The sequence below is a fragment of the Cololabis saira genome, chromosome 4, assembly GCF_033807715.1.
Source record: "Cololabis saira isolate AMF1-May2022 chromosome 4, fColSai1.1, whole genome shotgun sequence".
NCBI classification, from domain to species: Eukaryota; Metazoa; Chordata; class Actinopteri; order Beloniformes; family Belonidae; genus Cololabis; species Cololabis saira.
In genome coordinates this window covers 4,532,034-4,547,884 of record NC_084590.1, presented here as the reverse complement: position 1 = coordinate 4,547,884, position 15,851 = coordinate 4,532,034, and positions in this window count along the sequence as shown.

Genomic DNA, 15,851 nt, shown 5'->3' with positions numbered 1-15,851 from the left:
TTGTGCAATACTTAATTGGGGCTTTTTTTGTCAACGAAGCCCAGTATTCCCACTGTCTCAAGACCAGTTTGTCACTCTGAACCTCAAAGTGATAAGTAAAATTCTAATGTGTGTATAGTTCATGTATGCAGTTTAGTGAAAACATTGTGTATAAAATGGCTTAAGATACTGAGCCCTACACTCTGTCTTAAGAAAATTCACTTCAGTTCAAAATGGGTAATTAATTTCACTTCCTGTCATGTCACGGTAGCCTTGGCTGTTGGCAACTTCAAAGCCAGGAGCAGTTTAGAGATATCACACTTAGTTTATTTCCTGCCTCAACTGGTATTTTAACACTTAGCATGTCTTCACCCATTAACACAGACACGAGCAGAAAAATGTGCATGTAAATGTTGAGTAGCTGAAATATAAAAATGAATTCATAATGTCACCCAAGTGCAGATAATGAGTGTAATCTTTGCTGTGGCTGTTTGCCCTGCTGTCCACATCTATATTCTGAATTCAATTCTGATTTGCAAATGCGAGGAAGGGTTTAAGGTTTTGAAGTCATTTAAAGGAAAACCTGAAAGCATATAGCTAGCGTGTTCCATTTGCAGAACATAATTCGCAATTTGGAATTTAGAAGTTCTTAGTTGCAAATTTCAACTGGAATGCCCATGAGGCTTAAATTCCAGCCCAGCTGAAGAAACTTCACCTATCTGGGGCCCAGAATCCAACAATGTTGTTGGACAACAAAGTCAATTCTCAATTCAATATGCTGTTTAAAGCATTTCTGTCTTTTTTAATTCACAGTAAGTCAGACATATACACCGTACAGCTTTTTATTAGTGGCTGCATTGGTATGCCAAAACAATGTTGGACTCTGTAGGTTTCTCTGTTCCTCTTCCACATCTGACCAGTTGATATGTTTAGCCACATGTCATCACTCCGCCCCTGGTTGTCTCGGTGGAGTTCAGAAACGACGTGGCCTTTATTGACAATTGGAAGACGTTTTTGGAGAAAGCCCGGTCTGATTAGAAGAGACACCTTCAACCCACCTGGGATGAGGCGGCTCTTATTTCTAGAGATTTGGCCAATATTATTAGACACTCCCCCTGACAATCCAGGGTCCAGGCCAGGATGCAGAGCTGCAATCTTCACACGCTTCTCTGTTGTTTCTCGAGGACCAACGCCTGCCAATAAAACTGTAGGATTGCATTATGTAATTGGCAAGTCTAACAAGGTGCCTAGCAAAATAGAATTGGTGTCAATTCCCCCGCCCTCCAGAAACCTTGGTGTTGTTTTCGATCACGATTTGTCGTTTAAACTTTAATCAGGTTTGTAAAATAGCGTTTTTCCATCTCCGTAATATCACATTGGCTGCGTTTACATGGGAAGTTTAATTCCTCTTTAATTAGGGCTCAAGCACCGACAGTGCGAACGCCCTATTGTATCTGTAGGAATTTTTTTTTTCATCTTTTTCTTTCTCGTTTTTATTTTTATTTTTCCGACGAAATGAGGGCCTTTTTGCCCCCCTAAACGTGCCCCAAAAGTCACCAAATTTTGCACGCAAGCCAAGCCTGGCGAAAGCCCCACAATACGGTTTGACGTACATGCATGAAAATCGGTACACACCTGTATCATGTTGCAACTTAAAGAAAAGTCTCTTGGCGCCATAGCCGAAACCGAACAGGAAGTCGGCTATTTTGAATTAATCATGTTTTGGCGCAATTTATGCCATTTCTTTGGCCGTTTCTTCGCCCGAACCGTAACATGCACCCAGGTGTGTTATACTGTACATCAAAATGTGCGTCTCGATCCTGCGAAGATGCGCATTACTTTTCTCAGTCAAAAGCGTTACCATGGCGACAATAGACGCCAAAAAGCACGCCCCCCCCTTCATCTGATTGGTCCATATTTGATAGTCCTATTTTTTGCCATAACTTTTGAATGGTTTGACATCAGTGTTGTGCTAGTTACTAAAAAATAGTAACTAGTTACCGTTACTAGTTACTTCATTAAAAAGTAACTTAGCAACTCAGTTACTTAGACCAAAAAGTAATGCGTTACTATGAAAAGTAACTATTTAGTTACTTTTAATAAAAACATTATTTTAAATGCTCCCATTAATGCCCCTCTAGCCTTCATTTCAGCAGGTACTGTATGGATTTACATTGTGCATCGTGCATTCTGATTGGCTAAACAGTCTCACCGCTTCTTCACTTCCTGTATCAATAACGTTGGTTGCTTAGCAACAAGCTGAGAACGGCCAATGAGCTTCAGCAGCAGCTCAAGAACGGCCTTTGATGAATCGTTCATTACAGATATAATCAGATATAATCCGTGATGGCATGTCGATTTATAAGAATCTTTTTGCCCAGAAGAAAAAAGAGCGACAACAACGACCCATAACTATTTTCTTCTCTCGAAAAAACACACGGGATGCAGCGGCTCAGAAGAGCAGTGAAATACGTGCGAGGCGGTCCTGATCTCTGCAATTTGAAGCCTTCTATAATAATTGTAAAAATAATTTCACTTATCACGGGTTCTTTTTGGAACGTAACCCCTGCGAAAAACCAGGGATTACTGTAATGACAATATATCCACATTACGAAACTCGCCTTCTCTTGGCTCATGACCGCTCATGTTTTTTTTTTTTTTTAAACATTTTTTATCCCGGTTTTTTCCCATTTTTACCACCCCGTGCTCCTACCTACTGACAGTCCTGGGCATTGCCATCCTCTACCAACCCCGGGAGGGCCCTGCACTGAGCTCAGGTCTCCTCCTTAACCTGAGGAGTGAGCAGGCCGCATCTTTTCACCAGACAGGGTGGGGCTTCTCCGGCCGAACGTAGCGCGTGGAAGGATCACGTTATTCCGGCCGGATCCTCCCCACCCCATCTGGCGCCCCGGTTTGCCAGAGGGGGCAAACCGCTCATGTTTTTGAACGCACACACACACACGGCTACTACGTTTCCTACGGTCTCCACGTGTGGAGAAAAAAAGCTTCACTGTAGCCAGAAAATAACGGAGTAACACACCGTTTGGTAACGGTAATTGCGTTACTGAATTTAAAAAGTAATGCGTTAGAGTATTAATTACCGCAAAACTAACGGCGTTACTATAAAGCGTTACGAAATAACGTGTTAGTCCCAACACTGTTTGACATAGAGAGTTGTGCCCCTTCTTGTGATTGGTCCATATGTGATAGTTCCTATTTTCTGCCATAACTTTTGAACGGGTTGTGATAAAGACATGTGGGTGGTGTCATCTGACTCGGTTTTTAGTACTTGACATTCATTGGAATGAATTAGCCCCGCCCCTTCTTCTAAATGGTCGATAGTTGATAGTTCCTATTTTCTGCCATAACTTTTCAATGGTTTGACATAAAGAGTCGTTGGTGGTGTCATCGGACTCGGTTTTGAGTACCTGACCTTCATTGGCCTGAATTAGCCCCGTCCCTTCTTCTGATTGGTCGATATTTGATAGTTACTATTTTCTACTATTTCCCAACCCCCAGACCTTAAGTGGAATTGGATATAGCCGATCAGACGTGTTTTCCATGTAAACCTCAATTCAGAATTACTATTTCCATGTAAACTCGAAGGAAAATTGTTTAATTCGGAATTATTTAATTCGGAATAATTAATTCCGAATTAAAAAAACATCATGTAACCGTGTTAAATGATCTGACTCGGTTTTGAGTACTTGACCTTCATTGGCATGAATTAGCCCCGCCCCTTCTTCTGATTGGTCAATATTTGATAGACCCTATTTTCTGCCATAACTTTTGAATGGTTTGACATAAAGAGTCATGGGTGGTGTCATCAGACATGGTTTTGAGTCCTTTACTTTTATTGGTGAAAATTGCACGCACAAGGGCCCGTTCATCGCTGCTTGCAGCTTTAATTCATGTTTGTATCTTCTAGATTACTGTAATGTGTTATTAGCAGGATGTCCAAGTAATTTGCTGAATAGGCTCCAGCTGATCCCAAATGCAGCAGCGCGAGTGCTGACAGGAATCAGCAAGAGAGACCACGTTTCTCCAGTGTTAGCTTCGCTCCATTGGCTACCCGTAAAATTCAGAATCCAATTCAAAATGAATGCTTAAAAGGGAGCCCAAAATGGCTTAGTTCCACGATATTTGCAAGACCTGATAGTGCCTTATGTTCCTAACAGAGCTCTCTGTTCTCAGAGTGCAGGTTTACTCGTAGTTCCTAGAGTATCCAAATGTAGATTTGGAGGGCGGGCGTTCTGCTATCAGGCACCATTACTATGGAACCAACTTCCAATCTGGGTTAAGGAGGCTGACACCACCTCCACCTTTAAAACCAAACTTAAAACCTTTCTGTTTAGTAAAGCCTATAGTTAGTGTTCAGTAAACCTCTAGCTGGTGTTGGTAAATCTCTAGGTAGTGTAAACTCTAGAGTGTTAGAGTCAGCAGTCATAGCTGCAGCTATAGAACAAGACTATAATAGTTAAGCTCAAACATAGCTTCGTTGTAGATATGCTGCTATAGGCCTATGCTGCAGGGGGGCACCGACATGATCCACTGGACGGTGCCCATCACCCTTCCTTGTCTCCTCTTCTTCTCTTCCTTTCTCATTTATCAATTATAAGTATCTCATAACTATCATTTTTGTCCATTGCTCTTGTAGTTTGTTGTGCTGGTCTGCCACCCCCTCTTTTGTGCATGTTTGAAGGCCAGAGCTTCAGGAGCTGCGTGCTCACCTGCAGCCCCCCCCTCTGATCATCCCACTCCTGCTTCCACCTGTCTGTGTGGATGTCTACTCGATGCCTGCTGACATCCTGACCTGCAGTCACCACCTCAGTGTCTGCTGTCTACATCTGCTTGTATAGCCGTCACTGTGGTGCACTAGCTGTCCATTGTGTCTGTGTCTCTCCTTTCTCTGTTATTCATTCTCTCTGTCTGTTCTCTCTTTTCCTACTCCTCCCAGCTGGCCTCCGGCAGGAGGGTCCCCCCTTATGAGCCAGGTCATGCTCAAGGTTTCTTTCCTCGTAAAGGGGAGTTTTTCCTTGCCACTGTTTGGCTTAACCTGTTCACCCCTAGGGATTTTGGAGGTGAATTTCTCCTGAACAGGCCTATCCAAATTAAATCAACAATATCTCTGGGGCTGAAGAACATAACCTCCTATCTGAAAATTTCACTTTTTTGGGAAAACACAAAAAACTGTGTTGTTTTCTTGTAGAATTATATTTTTTTAAGGATACCCGTATCCTAACCTAACCCTAACCCTACTCCTACAGGCTGAATAGGTGCAGCCCACCTTGTGATGTCATCCAAAGTGAAAAACACCAATCAGACAATTTTGCAGATAGGAGGTTATGTTCTTCAGCCCTCTCACAACATACATTTCCAGTCTCAGAAAAACTGTGAATGTTCACATGCCTGAGCAAATTGTGATAAACCAAAGAAAAGAAGACATTTTTATTCTCGTCTAATTTTTTTTAGGTTGCACAGTGGAAAACACCATGATAGCAATGCATATAATTATAAAGAAAAGCACTGCTTGGATTCAGCAACTCCTTGACTACAACTTTACCAAGTTACATAAGAATAGCTTAAAGCACATAGATTTTTTTGCTATATGCAATAAGGTTTTAGTGTGGATAGTACCAGGCGGACTCTCTATTTGGCCACTTTACACTAGTACCTACTCAGCCCGACTCGACTCGACTCGGTTTGGTGCTTTTCCAGCAGACCCAGCAGCACATCTATCCTCTCCTCCAGGTTCTACATCTTTAGTGTTGTTGTGTTCTTCTTTTTGATCGCACAATCAAATACGTCACAGCAGCTTCACTCCAACCTCTTACTTCTGCTCCAGGTGCTGAATTGTTATGGAAAAGAAACTAGTCCGAGTTGAGTCGAGCCGAGCTGAGATGAGTAGAGCTGAGTAGTACTAGTGGAAAGTGCCATTGGATACCTATACTGTGCCTAATGTGTTTTTTACCCTTTTTGTAAGGAATATGGCTTTAAAATACTTTGAAGATTTGATGATACATGATTTTGTAAATGTAAAATCCCAATTCAAAAATCACTGTGCTCTGTGCGGTGCGTCTCTGTCTGTGCGCTGTGCAACTGTGCGTCACTGATCCAAGATGGCTGCCGCGCTCCAGAGTTTACGCTCAACGGTAGAGGCCTGATGGATGAAGTCTCGTTCAAGTGTAATATCTCGTTTGAAAGCTCACGACATGTAGAATGTCAACAAAGTTTACGTAAATTCCCAAAAGCCAGGAGAAGTCAACAAAATGGCCACGGCCGGCAGGATATGAAATGACGGCGGATGAAGCAATTTCACTACTATGAAGGATTGGTCAAATAATGGTGTGAATAGACAACGAAACGGTAAGGAAATAAACTATATTGCTTTTGGTCAGAATAGTTTTGGGATTTGCTGACATACTGTGTGATGAACCCTCAATCTGATGTGCAGGCTGTGAAATGTGAATTTCACAGCCGGAGGGAGGTTTTTCTCCCACTAGGGGAGTTTTTTTTACCTCCCATTGTTTAGGTTATGTTTATGTAATTATTGCTCTGGGGTCATGTTCTGGGTCTCTGGAAAGCACCTAGAGACAACTTCTGTTGTAATAGACGCTATATAAATAAAATTGAATTGAATTTGAATTGAAGTACTGTATACTGTGTGTGCTAAATAGGCTACTGTGTTTCGCATGGTAATGAGTTAGTGGCTGGTGATGCAATGGCTTGTAAAATGTTTGGAAAGGTTCTTAGTGTATGAGTATCCATGTTTGGTCTGACATTGAAGCTCAAACATGCCAAACATTATCCAACTCTGTTTACAATGTATCTTTTAATACTAGGGCTGAACAATTAATTGCATTTGCGATAATATCGTGATGTGATAAAACGAGATTTTCTAACCGCAAAGGCTGCGATTTGACCAGTCACGTGATCTGGTCACGTGATCTGGTCACGTAATGTGCGAGTGAGCAGAGCGGTGCCGCGTAACCCATCTACCATGGCCTCAGCGTTAGGGCTCGGCCAGGCGGGAATTTATAAATATATGGGCTTTATAAATTTATTAAATATATGAGCGCGGAGGCGGCGTGGCAAGGAGCTGCGCGCGGCAAGTTCTGAGTTCCCTGTGAGGAAGGTTTTTTGTTCCCTGTGGGAGTTTTTCTGTGATTTTCTATTAAACTACACCTCGTTTTGGCTAAAGTTTAACCCGGTTTGGTCTCGTGCGATTGGGTTCAGAGAACGACCCATAACACTTGTGTGTACAGACGTGTGTACAGACGTGTGTAGACGTGTTAAAGAGGTAAAGCCTCAGATTTGTTTTCTTTATTGTTGTAATCTGTGCTTTAAATAAATCTGACATTGTTTATTATAAAACAGACTGATTTATTGCTTGTGTAGTTGAAAAATACACGAGAACAGGACCTTGAAAAAATAATCGCATATTAAATCGCAATCGCAATATTGAGGAAAAAAATCGCAATTAGATTATTTTCAAAAATCGTTCAGCCCTTAATACATCGTAAACGTGTGTCTGAAACCTGTAACAGGAGTTGTGTGTGTTTGAGTCACTAGCTCTGCCCTTTGGCAAGCCACCAGAAATGTAACCAGTCAATCTATACGCATTTGTTTTCAGGAAGACCCTCAAAGCAATTCCAGAGGTAACAGAGATTACAATTATATTTGATGGAAATACGCATTTAGGCCATATTTTGTGTTTGCAGCTTATTCCTTGGTTCCTGTGTTGGTAGAATACTGAATGAAAAACAAAAAAAAAATCAGTTTTAAACATCAACCTGACTGTCCAACGATTAACAAAGATATACTGTATGCAAGATAATAAATCAGTTTCCAATTACCAGTTACCATTCCACCTGAAGGAAACTAGTTAAATGGTACCAGGACCAAGGTTGTCACGGCATTCTAAACCCATGTTTTGGCCATTGGTTGATTGTAGCCAGTCTTTACTCCCTCCATATAAGGCTCTCGAGGGCCCCATGGAAACGTGTTGGCTTTCTTGTAATCTCTTGTAATTTCACCTTCTGTTAACTGATATCGTAATGAGTAAAACTGTATCATACATTTCTAAAATAAGCTTGACAAAACATTGTTCCCATTACAAAGTTTTAAAGTCACGAAAATGTAGTAACACAGTCGATTGACAGAAAGGTTCCCTTAAAGCAGCAGAATGTAACTTCCAGCTTTTGTTGAGTTTGGCGGCTCCTTTGGACAAAAGCGGTAGTGCTTTACCAGAAAGAACTACATTTCCCATGAGCACCAGCGCGTACTGCCAGAAAACTGTCCCCGTCGCTGCATTTGTTTTGATAGTGAATGAAATAAGACGGGACGGACTTTCAAAACTACTTTTCTGTTTCCGATAAAACTTTTATTTTCTTGGGTTTTTCCGCTGCTTCGGCCATAACACCAGCTTCTGCTGAGCTCTGCGCTCCACGCCCCGCCCAGCTTTGGTCTCCACTACGAATGGGGAAGGAGGGGGAAGTGACGTATGCCGTAAAGCAGTCAAAGCCGTAAAAATGTGTAGTTTTTAGTGTGGCAGGGTTCCTACCATGCTCCTCAAAGTTACATAGTGCCAGTGAAGGCGATACAGACCCCTCAGACCATGACAGAGGTGTCATTAAACCTGTTGGAAGTTGATGTACCATCACAATGATGATGATGAAATATTAGATTGAGGTGGAAAAGTTACATAGTGCTGCTTTAAAGGTGATTGAGGTTAAAAAAGTATTAGAAAATGGATAGCCAAGTTTTTTTCTTTCCACAATTTCTGGCTTATCCTTGTGGGGCTTCAGTTTTACTAAGTGTTTGACATTTTGAGGCAGTCAGGCAGTTAGGGTAATAGTTGTTTAGCAGTTATCCTTTCAAATGTTGGTTTCATTACATTATCTTAGGCCTGCATGTTTTATTTCCTTGATAAGACACACCTGATTGGATCACCTCTTGTCATCAAGTCACTGCAGGAGGGATCACTGGACCCAAATATGGCAAAAACCTTTTTACGCTTTCATGAGGTGGCTTTTCAGATGTATCGATAATTCAGTTTATTGCAAAAGTGTAATGGAATCACTTTTTGCATATTTCCACCTCTTGCATGTGACATAGCTGGTTGATCTAAAGCCATCAAAATCTAGTTTCCAGCTGTTTTTGGCCTCGTTGAAACAATATAGTTTTACTATAACACTACTGAATCATTATGCATTATTGCATTACATACAGTAAAGGCTTTACTTCTGAATATTCATTTGAATGGCCATCCCCTGCCCTTGCCATTAGACTATTTTCTCAACAGCAGTAGCGGCAATTGCAATAATTTGTCAAAAACTAAAGATGTTTTTGTCCATCTTCTTTAACATTGAGATTTTCTCTTTCATTTTTTTCAAGAGAAGTCTTGCAGGATGGGCTATGGAGAGTTACGAGAATTACGCTTATTCAAAAAACATTGTTTAATGGAAACACCGACCCAAAGCGGACAAACTAATGTTGCTAATGTAAATATGGCTTATGCTTTTATCTAACGTTAATATTGCTTGTTTGACTATGTTAATATTGCTTTTTGCTTTTCTTATTCTCATCAAGATGATACATTTTGGGATCATTAGGTAAAATAGCGGTTGGCTTTGGTGCTTTTGAATGCCTTGAGGGCTTCCATGGTGTATGAAGAGGGATTGTAGATGAGGTAAATGTAAATATCTGCAAATGTCAAATTTGGTAGTGTTTTACTAAGCTTTAGGGGGAGTCAGTAGTTCGCTTGACAGTAAATATGGATCAAATCCTAATGTAACAATTTTCTTGGAATCCCACTGCTTTTCCTCTACACGCTACACGATAGTCCTAAAGATGGCAACAACAAAGTTATGTGACTGATACCCAATGTATCAATGAAAGCAATACACAGGCCATTTTTCTCGTTTTTCACATTTTTTTTTTTCTGACGAAATGAGGGCCTTTTTGCCCCCCTAAATGTGCCCCAAAAGTCACCAGATTTTGCACGCAAGCCAGGCCTGGTGAAAGATGTGATATTTAATAGTTTGCATTAATGGGCGTGGCCTAATGGCTCAATAGCGCCCCCTAGAAAACTTTGTGCCTCAAGCCCCACAATACGGTTTGACGTACATGCACGAAAATCGGTACACACCTGTATCATGGCGCAACTTAAAGAAAAGTCTCTTGGCGTCATGGCCGAAACTGAACGGAAGTCGGCCATTTTTAATTGGCGCAATTTATGCCATTCCTTCGGCCGTTAATGCGGCCCAAACCGTAACGTGCACCCAGGTGTGTTATACATCAAAATATGCGTCTCCATCCTGCAACTACGCGCATTACTTTTCGCGGTCAAAGGCGTTACCGTGGCGACGATAGATGCCAAAAAGCGCGCCCCCCCTTCATCTGATTAGTCCATATTTGATAGTTCCTACTTTCTGCCATAACTTTTGAATGTTTTGACATAAAGACATGTGGGTGGTGTCATCGGACTCGGTTTTGAGTCCTTGAACATAATTGGTGCAAATTAGCCCCACCCCTTCTTCTGATTGGTCGATATTTAATAGTTCCTATTTTCTGCCATAACTTTTGAATGGTTTGACATAAAGAGTCATGGGTGGTGTCATCGTACTTAGTTTTGAGTCCTTCACCTTTATTGGTAAAAATTGCACGCGCAAGGGCCCGTTCATCGCTGCTTGCAGCTTTATTCAATATTATTACTGATGAAGATCAACCCATTCTGACTCTTTTCTGCCATTTTGAGAGTCTTCTTGGTATCTAATGGAAACTAGACGAGAAAGAATTAAAGCTATTGCTTTTAAGTCCTGTGACTCTCAGCCACCTCCACTCCTGGTAATGAAAACCTTACCTCTCTTTCAGAAGTAAACATTTGATGACGATGGTGACATCTAACCTTCGGCGTCAGCATCCGACACCAAAGGAAGCCCAGAGCTTTTAGGAAGTCACAGTGTTTGACACAAAGGAAATGAAAATGGGTTGATATAACTACATGACAGTTTCATCACTTATATCATTATCACATTCGAAAATACATACGTAAAGTGCACACAAGCAAGGTATATCCTAACACTCAGTTAGAAAGAATGAGTAGTTTCAACACTTCTTTGTGCTGCACTCTCCATCCCAACTGCAGTTGGAATAATAACAGCCTCATAATAATAGTGCTGCCGATTACTACAGCAAAAGAAAAGAGTGATAGGACAGTAAATGAGTAAGGGAGGGATATGAATGCCACTTGGATGACAAAAGATTTCAAAATCTATTCTCTTCTTCTTTTCCGGGCCATTCATCCATCTTTCCATTCCGACTTGTTTCTCTATATTGAACATTCTGTCCCTGTCCTCATTCCAGTCCTCTTGCTTTCCTTCCACCCCCCTAAACCCCATCACCTCCTCTTTCACCCTTTAACCCCCTCCGCCTTTCTCTTTCTGGCTAATTTAAAATTTGTCAGACGCTTGCGTCTTCTGGATGGCTGGCCTTTGATATTTTGCGAGCTCCATTTGGCACAAACAAGCCTGCGGCCCCAGTGCATCCTGCTGACTGCTGCACTAGTGGTAGGCCCCTGCCATTTATCTTAGCGCCGGCCACCCAACGCTTACTCATTACAGGAGCCTCAGCACCAGCTTAACCCCTAACTCTCTGTGCACATGCAAAAACACACGTGAAAACAGCTGAATTGTATGTGTGCACCTAAATATAAGCAAATGCATTTCAGTAAATACATTCGTACATGACGGACACACAAGTATGATAAGGTAGACAAAGAGACACGTGCCTACGAATTCAAAAACATGCACATAATTTGGGATCATTGGTCATAGTCTTAGCTTCCTCACAGAGGTAAATGCTGGGATTTTCTCTGAAACCACGAGCACATCCTCGTAAGTTTGAAAGCCTCCCTACTGACTGTCAAGTGCTCTTTTTCTCACCATGTTAAAGAACTCTTCTCAAGTTGTTTTCTGGGCTTTTAGTGAGAGTGGAGTCCCCACCTCTGCCATCTATTGCATGTGTGTTTTATTACTGATGCCCTGACCACCCATTGATGGAAGAGCAATGTTTAAACAGCATGATCACAGGGACTAATTCTGCACTAATTGGACTAAATTCAGCTTAAGTTGCTGGTTGTTTTTTTTTCCAAGTGCCAATATATGATTTCTTCATTTGGAAATCCAATTTTAACCTTAAACAAATATGATTTTGTTATTGTTGTTCTTAATTTAGATGCTTCATACGTAAATAATGAGGATCGGTAAACTTGTGAGATGTAACGGGCCTGTTTGATTGAAGGTACAGGAGACAGCTAATACTCTGCTTACGTCATTTTTTCTTATTTTTTTCATAATTCAACACAATTACCTGCTGTCTTTAGCAATGTAATTAAGGTTTTATTTATTTTTTTGGGGAAAAAAATCCCAATTGTACTATCTTGTTTATTAAAATTGGAGAAAGGGCTTGTAAGGGCCAAGACCTTTATTAGAAGGTGCTCATAAAAAGGAGCCAAGTGCATTGTTAAGGTGGTTGATGGACTAGGATGATCCAAATAAGATTTCTTTAATCTTATTTTAGTTTAGTGGGATGACAGGCCACGCTGCCATGCTGCAAAGAAGACTACAGCTTTTAGGAGGTAAAATCAGGAGACAAAAACTGGCTTCAAAGGTGTAACCAAGGGAAAAATAGTGATGGGTATTAAATAGAAAGATGCGAAATTAAACAGTAAATAAAAATAGTCCCGTCAGTCTGGCTAAATGTCTTTGGCCACCAGGTGTTTTCCAGCCTCTTCCGTTTCTGTGCTGCCCCCAAGTGCATCCATCTAAAGCCTGTTTTATGCTTAAATTGATGTAGTCGTGACATAGCGCCTCTCCAACGATGTGAACCACCTCTCCGCAGAGATCTGCATCTCAGGACGTGCACCTGCTAATCTCCCTGACTCCCAAGTTCAACTGTCAAAGTTTATTTATTTATTTTTGTCTGCATATATATTAATGGTTAATACCATGTTGGTAAGAAACTAAGGCATATATATATATATATATATTAGTGCTGGCCAACGATTAAAATTTTTAATCTTAATTAATCCATGATTTCTGTAATTAACTGCGATTAATCGCATATTTATTTCATATTTATTCACACATTTTGTGCTGTTCTAAATTACCTCAAGGTATTTTTTTTAATGTTTTTAATACTGTTAACAACCTGAGAAAGGGCAAATATGCTGCTTTATGCCAATGTTTATTCAATTTCCACAAAAAAATCTTTTGACCTGAATGTAACATTCCTTCATAAACACAAACACAATGTAGTCCCCAACTTTACACTTGGAAAGACTAACTTAAGATTCCTGTTTTAAGCAGCTCAGTGTAAAACAATGAACCATATGCATCACAAACATTGTACAAGAAGTGCATTTGTCAGTTAAATTTTCCCTGTAATTATGTCTCTCATATGGAGGAAAATAAAAGGTTCAAAAATATCCCCTTCTCCTAAGTGGGTTAAAAACAGGGGGATACAAAAACTGAATTACAAACAAATTAAGTGCACATGTAACGGAACGGGAGTAACTCAGCCATTTCCTCACCTGAATCCTCAGTGCGAATCGCAGTGTGCGCCCGTCTGTGCGCGCGCGCGCGTGTGTGTGTGTGTGTGTGTGTGTGTGCGGCGGCGGGGGGGGAGCATTGTTGAGTTTTATGTTTTATGTAAAGCGCTTTGCGTTGCATTTCTTATTTTGTAAGAAAAGCGCTTAACAAATGCAGTTTGATTTGATTTGACTCGTCCTTTTTTGCAAGCTGCTACAGCGTTGTCTGATTTTGACGAGGGGGGGGGAGCGGAGCAGCACTGCACTCTGTGTATATATGTATATACCGTATTTTCTGGACTATAAGCCGCTACTTTTTTCATAGGTTTTGAACCATGCAACTTATACAAAGGTGCAGCTATTCTGTGGATTTTTCTTCCACCGCTCGGGGGAGTGCTAACCGGAAATAGAATAAAAACTAAGACAAAATAAATGCAAAGAAGAATACAGCAGATAGAAGTAGGTAGAAGCAGATTTCAAACAGATAAATAGATAAATAAATACTGGTTATTTTCTCTTGGTTCTGTCCCGTTTTAATCAGCAAAGTTGCTGCCGTGTTAAAAGACACTGTTAGGAAAGAATCTATTTAGGTACATACATGTACATCATTTACAGTTAAAAATGGTTCTGTACATGTAGTAAATATCTAATCTAACAACATAAATATCTGCGGCTTGCATATCTTTTTTTTTTAAATAGAGCGGATGCGGCTTATATATCTTTTTTATTGTTTTTTTTTTTAAATAGAGCGGGTGCGGCTTATATACAGGTGCGGCTTATAGTCCAGAAAATACGGTATATATACATGTTACAGCGAAGTGCGGCTGTCGTCATAACACAAGTTAAGTTGTTACCACACACGTTAAAGATGAATGAAGTCGCAGACGAAAAGGGTCTCGTTGGTCCCGTGGATGGGAAATTTTGTTTTAAAAAACGGATGGATGGAAGCGTGCTCTGTTTTCTAATGTGTTTCCATGTTCTGGAATGTACTGGAAACAGTATTTTGTTATATTTAAGTGTTTACAGAAGCTCCTTGACCAGAGCCGCCTGGGAGATTTGTGAGGCCCTGTGCGAAATGGATGGGGGGAGAAATTTTTGGGTATTTCGGGCGGATCGTGTGTCTATATGCGCAATTTTAACTCAACGCAAAATACTGGATACCTTCCCCTGCCTCATCGTCATCTGGGCTTGCCTCGACACGGGGCCCCGCGGCTGCTTGAGACCCGGTCGGATCAGTGATTTTTGTAACAAATTTATCAAACGAGCCTTTCAGAGAGGCATTAAACTCTTCCATTTTCTTTAGTTTTTTTCTTTTTTCATCCCCTGATGGAAATTTCCTGAATCTGTCTTGTTCTCTCGACATTGTGTGACAGTTTGTTCCAACTCCACCCGTCTGGATCAGAGCAGCTTGTGTCTGCGCTTGGTCTGACACAGATGTATTGAACAACAGACACGCGCATCATTGCACATATATTTATTGATATGCACACTAGTACACATTTAGGTCTGTAATGGAACGTGACTGTTGATATTTATAAGGGAAAAAACGAAAAAAAAACGAAAAAAAAAATTTTTGAAAAAAAAAAATTTTTGAAAAAAAAAACAAAAAAAAACGGCCCATAGCGCGAGGCCGTCGCTGTCGCACGGTTCGCACACCCCTTGCGGCGGCCCTGTCCTTGACTATAGGCTAATTTACTGCACTTTATAGCAAATTGCACTGATTTGTTCTTGGTGAAGCACCACCTTGATAAAAATAAACTGTTTCATAAATTGAACATGTGTTTTCACTAGTCAATCATTCACTCGTATACAAAAATCCATTTGAAACAAACAAAAAAAGGAAATTGATATGCGATCAAATTGCGATTAATTGCGATTAATTAATTACAAAGCCTTTAATTAATTTGATTTGATCAAAAATGCATACATATATATATATATATATATATATATATATATATATATATATATATATATGTATGTATGCATTTTTGATATAAAATATATGATATATTTGTCTGTCAAACTTTAGAGTAGGAATAAACATTCAGAGCCCAGTTAAAAAAATAGTTTTGGTCTCTACTGTTTGATTTCTCATCCATCCAACTCTGCGGGGGGGGGGATTTTTTTTAACCACGTCAGGTGAATTTGTATAAAACAGTTCATATATTTTTATTATGAGGCTCATTCTTTTGATTGACAGGTGAATCAGCAAATGGCGAGCCAGATCACCCGATGACTAGCCATTGTCACTTTCTCATCAGTCATGGTCATGCTATGA